Source organism: Adiantum capillus-veneris, chromosome 16 (assembly GCF_014529385.1).
Source record: "Adiantum capillus-veneris isolate H3 chromosome 16, ASM1452938v2, whole genome shotgun sequence".
NCBI classification, from domain to species: domain Eukaryota; kingdom Viridiplantae; phylum Streptophyta; class Polypodiopsida; order Polypodiales; family Pteridaceae; genus Adiantum; species Adiantum capillus-veneris.
Genome location: NC_140946.1, coordinates 113406637 through 113414197, shown reverse-complemented (window position 1 = coordinate 113414197; position 7561 = coordinate 113406637).

Genomic DNA, 7561 nt, shown 5'->3' with positions numbered 1-7561 from the left:
GAAGCAAGTTCGGATGTGATCATAAGCTGAGCACTCTAGTAGTGTGTGGTACTCAGACTCTCGAACTTGCAGTGAGCATAATGTGCACAATCGATTTGACTCTTCTCCATTGCCCCAACGCCCTATCTCGCATCGAAGGAAATGGGAGCTAAGGCGAATTGCTGCGATAGTGCGTATCGAGGACAAGGGAATAGGCTCAAGCATGTAAGTGTGAGTACGGTTTCCTCTCTCAGCGAAGAACATGGTTTTGTAGTTGGGGGAAATATAGGTGGTGTAATGTATGAAGCGTGACCCACCGGATTTCTCCCAAGCCGTAAAACACTGGCGTTGTAGAAAAGCTTCATTCACTTGAGAGTCAATTGAAGCATCATGTAGCAAGTGTAATGCATCCCATCTCCCAAACCACTTCTTTATGTCTTGCATCCATCCCGTGCTCAAGATCTTGCTTTTATGCGTCTTTTGAACTTTTTTGCTTGCTTCCCATGCAATTGTAGGAAGTCGATGTGAGGGGTTTTGACGCATCTTTATCATGTACTCCACAACCCTTTCCATGCCCATAACCTCAATTGGAAGAGATCCCGACTCAAGAAGTAGGAGCATATATGGTGTTTGTGTCTTAACTTGGAGAAAGTTTGTAAGAAAACGCATTTGGACATTCTCAAACTTTTTCCAAGTAGACTTTGAGATGCTCCTGCCCCACACTTCAACTCCATAAAGAAGAACCGGTGTCACCAATGCATTGTCAAATGCATAATATGCTCTCTTTCCCGCTTCCAAACGACGCATAGCACATTCATGCCACTTGTGATTGGATGGAACCTCAAGGCCAAGGTACTTAAAGCTCTCAACAACTTCAAGTGTCTTGTTGTTGTACACAATGCATGGCTTCTCCTTATGGTTGGTTTTCACAAGCATAACCTTTGTTTTGGATTCATTTACAATCAGCCCACTATGCAAGCAAAAGTTCTCAAGGACAACCATAAGCTTTTGTGCATCTTCTAAAGTGTGTGCTAGAAGCACTACATCATCCGCATACAACAAAAGCATGATTACCGCATTGCAAATAGTGACCTCTTCAATGCCTTCTTCTTGCATAAATTCAAGTACCATTTGTTCCAATTGATCGATGCATAGACCAAAGAGAGTTGGTGACAATGGACATCCTTGTTTAACCCCAATAGTGCTTACAAAAATTTCTGAAATTTGTCTTCCCATGCGCAATTGACAAATCACCTTCTCATAGATTCGAGAAACCGTAAGCATAAACTCACTTGGCACTTGGAGTTCTTCCATCCTTCTCCACAAATTGTTACGTGGAATCATATCAAAGGCTTTCTTAAAGTCCACAAAACAACAATACAATCGCTTGCCTTTCAACCGACTTTCTTCCATGAGAACACAAAGAGTGACAAGATGATCAATGGTGCTATGGCATCGACGAAAACCCGCTTGTCCCTTTGCACGCTTGTCATTCTCTTCAGCCCAATCACTCAATTTCATCTCCAATATGCACCCAAACAACTTTGCCATAAGAGACCCAATCATTATAGTCCGGTAGTTGCTTACATTGTTTACATCCCCTCCTTTATGCAAAGGCTTAACCCAATTAGTACTCCAATCATAAGGCATACCATGTTGAAGTGCAAGGTTGAACATATCACACATCCACTCATGGGTAAAATCTCCCGTCCATTTGATCATCTCCGGCTTGATACCTTGAAGATCTCCCGCTTTGCGAGTGGCCAACTTTTCAAGCCCACCGCATACATCCTCAATAGTAAAAAAAGACGGCATACAAGGGAGTGAACCATAAAATGGCATTTTTTCAGTATTTTCTTGCTCATATAATTGCCTACAATGTGTGTACATATCCACTAGACTCAAGTTACAAAAATTCTCAACCCGCTTGCCTCTCAAGTTTCTACAAATTCTTCCACATGCATGTGCCTTTTCTTGGACTTGAAATTCTTGTTGCTTTACTTCCCATCTTCTTCTCTTCTTTTGAATCAATGCCTTGTATGTATGCAAATGACTTTGATAGTTGTCTTTGTCCATAGTTGCATCAAGCTTTATCAAGGACTTTCGAGCATCTTGACATTCTTTATCAAACCACCTTTTGCGTGATCTATCTTTGTTGATACCATGGAGATGCTTTATGGCAAAGCATTCTTCCGCACAAGAACAAATAGCTTTCTTGAAAGCTTCCCATTTAGTTTCCAATGGTGCATCACATTGAAGCTTTGTCATCCATAATTTTTGCTCAACCATTTCAATGTACATTGGTGCCCGTTTGAAATCCATACATAGTGATAACTTCTCTTTCCTTTGGCTGAGATTATCATGCTTAGTTGCTTCTCCACATGAAAGGTCAATACATAAGGTGCGATGGTCGGATTCTGGGGTCCATTGACCAAACATAAAACTCTTTATGCGATACATGATGGCTTCAGAGAGTAGCATATAGTCAATCACACTATCCCCATTATGTCTCCTACATGTAAATTTATTGGTTCCACTCCACAAAGATACACCATTGGCAATGAGCATACCCGTGCTATTCCACATGTGTAAAAGTAACTTTCCATAGTGATCCGGCTCTTTCTCATCCATTGAAGTACGATCATACAAGTGAACTTCCTCCAACTCCCTTGAAATGTATGGCATATCAAATTGTTGAGTATCATGTTGCAATGTTTTTGTGCGAGCATTCATATCCCCAAATACAATAAAATCACATTCACCTTTGAAATAAGCAATGTCCTCTTCCAAATCAGAAAATGGTTGATCTCTATCCATGCAAGCATAAAAGGGAGAATCATGATGAGGAATGTAGCAACCGGCTACAAAAATGGGTGCTCTTTTTGGTGTCATAATTTTCAACCATACATAACGTTTGTACTTGTCATCTTTCACAATTGATACAAAATCTTCCAATCCTTTCTTAACCATACATGCTAACCCTCCTTTTCCTCTTCGTTGCTTGAGATTCTTTGACCACATCAATGAATGTACATTGTAATACTCCAAGCCGTTAATCCTTTGTGTATCATGCTCCCAAGTTTCAACAAGAAGTACAACATCGGCTTTGCTTGTTAGTTCATCAATGCCAACCCCCGCATTCCATGGGTATCCATTACAATTCCAAAAGCATATTTTCAATTGTAACTCGGTCTCATAGGTCACGCATCCCTATTTGCTTGAGAGACTTTCCTCCTCCTTGGGCACATTTTCTTCATGAGAGATCTCCTTGTTTTTATTATTCTTTTCCTCATATGCCTTGCGACTAAGGAAGTAGGAGATAGGAGGAAGGAGAGAGAGAGAGAGAGAGAGAGAGAGAGAGAGAGAGAGAGAGAGAGAGGGGAGGGGTTATAGAGTGACTAAGAAAAGAGAGAGGAAGAAGGGCGTAGGAGATAGGAGGACTTTAGGGAAGGGATGGTGGTTTCTAGAGGAGGAGCTGGAGGAAGGGAAGGTGGTTAGAGGAGTAGATGAAGAGAGGAGGGGAAAGATTTTGGAGGAGGAGGCCGAGGAGGAAGAGGAAGGGAAGAGGAGGAAGCACATGGGCGGCAAGAGGAGGAAGGGGAGGTAGAGAGGGCGGCACTCCAAAAAAAAAAAAAAAAGCTCGCTCCGTTGAGCTCGCTCGAAGACCTAACTCCAAGGAATACAGCTTAAGGATAGTATGAACCTTGTCAATGCTTACAATGCTACATTAGAGTAAGCAAATGTACAAATTTCTTTTAAATGACCCATGTTTTTGTCTTAAAGACTAGTTCTCTATTTATATGTGCACAAATTTAAATAGTATGCATGCTTAGAATCATGTTTGTGATGACGACGTCTCTCAAACACAAAGTAGAATTTGTCACTCTACTTTGGGAGAATGAAATGGACTAAAGAACAGACATGCTTGCGGCAACTATGTCTCCCAAGCACCAAATGGATTGGTCATCCATCTTGGAAAGATGTCATAGGGTAAAAGGGGATCCTCTACCCGCTAAGTAAGATTGACTAATGACTAAAGCTTTATTTCTTCTACCTCATAGTCGAGGATGACTACGATTTCAAGAGAGAGGTAATGTCATAAAATTTAATATCTAACCAACCCAAATGATTTTCTCATATTAAACTGATCACTTAATGTGGGAGAATAAAACGGGACCAAGGGTTAAGGTATAGACGTGTGCTTATAGATCTATCTCAACACGGGGCCAATGGTAAAGGGGTCCATGGTCTATCAAAGAGCAAGGCTAACCAATGGAGCATAAGACCTTAGGGTTAGCTTCATTGAAGACCTCCAATAATGAGTGTAAAAGTCCTTTGACCTTAGGTAAGCTAGGGTTGAGCTTGAGGTGGGAACTCGGCCCAAGCTTACGATGCTTGAGGTGCTTGTCGTGCTTGATGACTAAGGTGCTTGAGGTGTCTGATGACTGAGATGCTTGAGGTGCTTGATGATTGAGATGCTTGAGGTGCTTGTCATGCTTGAGATGATAGGGCTGTAATTGAGGTGAGAACCCAGCCCAAAGCTTGAGGGGCTTAAGGGCCAAGCTTGTGGTGAGAACTAGGCCCAAGGTTGAGTGGCTTGAAGTGTACAAAAGTCAAGATTCAATCCCTACAAGGAAGGGGCGATCCCTACAAGAGGGGGGATGAAAAAGAACACACACACACACACACTCACACAAGGCATGCTTGGTACAAAGAAAGCAAAAGGGACACTTGTGAAGTTCCTCCTCATGTTGCCCTCATGGTGTGCCTGAAGCCTATTGGTTGGCCACCCAAGAGGTCCAATGATAATTTAGGAGATTTAATTAATTGATTTTGCATTTATCAACGTTCTCTCTCTCAAAGGAGAAAGGGGGACACTTCTCCCAAGGCTACCCTTGTTGCTTGATATCTCCTGCTTATGATTGGCTAGGCCTGGAGGGGTCCAATGAGCTTCAAGCATGAGCTACAAGGGGGGGTCGACCAAAGCAAGTAGGGGACTTGCTTAGAGGGTATACTCTCCCACACACACTCACACACATGCTCATTGTGTATTGTGCAAAGTGCAAGAGCTCCCTCTCCTTCCCCAAGCAAGTAGAGGTTGAGAGTCTACACCAACACTCTTGGCTATGGAATGTGAATCCAACCAAGAGCCATGCTTCAATGCTTAAGCTTGCCATCTTCTCCATTTTCATAACTATGCTATTATGTATGCTAGCAAGAAGAGTGATGATAAGTGAGGAACTAATTCTTTCTCCTATGACATGTTTCTTCTTCCTCTTCCCTACCCTCATTCCCTGCTAGCTCTTTCCACCTTCGAAGGTGTTTGAGGTCTTGGGATAGTTAATGCTTTTCCTCAAAGTTTATGTTATGCTCGTGATGCATGAAGCTTTCCATCTTCATTGCATCACTAGGTCAAAAGGAACACAAAGATTGTATTGTAACAAGTCTCTCGTGATGGGAGAAATCATAATACAAATGTCTATTGGAGGGGGGACTGGCTCCACATAAATCCGGTCCTCAATTGTTGTCATGTTCTCTAAATTCTCTCTCTTGCAAAAGTATTGTTCATGCCAAGTTAACTAATTGCTATGTTTATGTTGCTATCTTCAATTATGTTCACCCGCTATGCTCACAAAGTAATTTCTCCAAAGTACTCTCATTAATTTTCGCTACTCTCAAGTTAATAGGCCAATTCCATTACAGTTTCCATAGCTAGTTGCATCTAAGCCCTAATCTAGCTATGTGTGGGGATGTCCTTGGCACACCCAAGAGGCCACTACCCTCCATGGCTCAATAGGCTTGCTTAGGGAGAGGATTAGTATACATTTTTGCGTTTGCATTTAGAACACACCTTGATGTTGATTTTTTAGTAGTTTGCATCTTCAATTAATCCATCCCTTTGCTCTTTAGTGCAAATCATTTCTTGTGTGTGGGAAGTGCTCTATGAGAGATTTCCATAGACTCATCAAGCTCTCAATTTTGAGGTCGGGAGCCCCCTCAACCCCATCACCATCTTTTTACTAAAATTAGGTATGCTTGTGTGTATCTCTGCCGAAGAAGGCTTATCATCACTATTTTCGGAGCTCTAGACAAGCAAATCTTGTGGCCTTGTTGGCTAAGCCCAAATTGGGTAGGCTATATTTCGTGTGGAGGGGCGTGGGCTCATTTCCATGTGCAAGCTAGGTGGATCTCAAGTGAGTGGTAAACTGCAGCTAACTACCCGGTCGGGTCCATAGGCGACTAGTCACACACATAAATTTTTTATTTTTCTTGGGGGAGCCCACAGCGCTGCCCAACATCCTGACCCCACCTGCCCGAAGTTTGCTCGGTTGCCCGCCCAGTTGCCCGCTCTGTCTGACTTGCTAGAGCCCCTTCCCACAGGGCCATCTCCAAAGCCCATAGCATTTTTGTTTTAAAAGGGTGCCTTCCTGCGGGACTACTGCCCCAAAGCTAAGGCCTCCAACCAAGTGGCCAATCTTGCAACCGGTGCCCCTTGCTCACAAGCATTCTAAAGCCCTTTAAGGGCTTTCTCCCACAGTCCCGTAGGGTCTAAGCTCCGCATCAAGCATTCCAAGGAGTTTTTTGTCAAGCTTTCAAAGACTTCAAATATTCAAAGCGTTTAGTGTTCGATAACTTCAAAGTGTCAAGGTAAAGGCATCAAAGTCAACAAGATGCGGCTAGAAGACTCCAAGAATGGAATGAAGAAAAGGGGGGAGGACATGCATGTTTCAGAGACGAAGATTTCTACTTCAAAGGGAGGATTCCTCTTTTATTGTCATCCTGTGTGGATACCATATTGTCATCCTTATTGGATATATAATCTTCAGTATATTGTCCTAGTCAAAACCCCAAGGGGAGGAATGTAAGGTATGGGCTTTGTCCTAGAGTCACTAGAGTATGAGTGAATGAGAGAAGAGGAGGACTTATACCACATGTAAAGATGTGAGGTTGTATAGCTACTTAAAGCTCCTTTCATTAATAAACAATCAATCCAAGTTTTGCGTTACATGTCTCTTGTCTCTTGATGAGCTTGTAATGGGCTAACTAACTACTCAAGATCGTGTTTATGAGTCCAAACTAATCTATCTTGGAACCTAATTCGCTTGAATAACAATCTAGCCTACACACTCTCATACATGTGCACGATGTTTGTCTATCACCCACCTTAGCTAGCACAATCCCAATCCCATCAGAGACCTTTGCCTTACATGTTGTATTGAACTTAGGCGGTGATGACATCCGTCATGAAGACATAAATGTTGTGGGCCCCAATGGGTGAAATGGCCATGGGGTGAAGGCATGGTGCTCTAGGCTGCATGCAAAGGAGATGGAAGGCAACATCTTGATGAAGATGGTAACCTACATAATGAGGAGGGAAGAGGAGGAATTGGATGCAAAAGAGAGGAAGCTGAGGAGGTGCATGAAGCTCTCATGTGGAGTAGAGGAAACCCATAGAGTACAGAACGACATCTGTGGCTATGAGAGCAAGAGGCACAACCTGCAGCAGCAGAGGAGGGAGTACATGGCCTTGCTGCCCACGTGCCGCTGAGTTCAATCAGTCAACCTTTGAACTTACCCACTA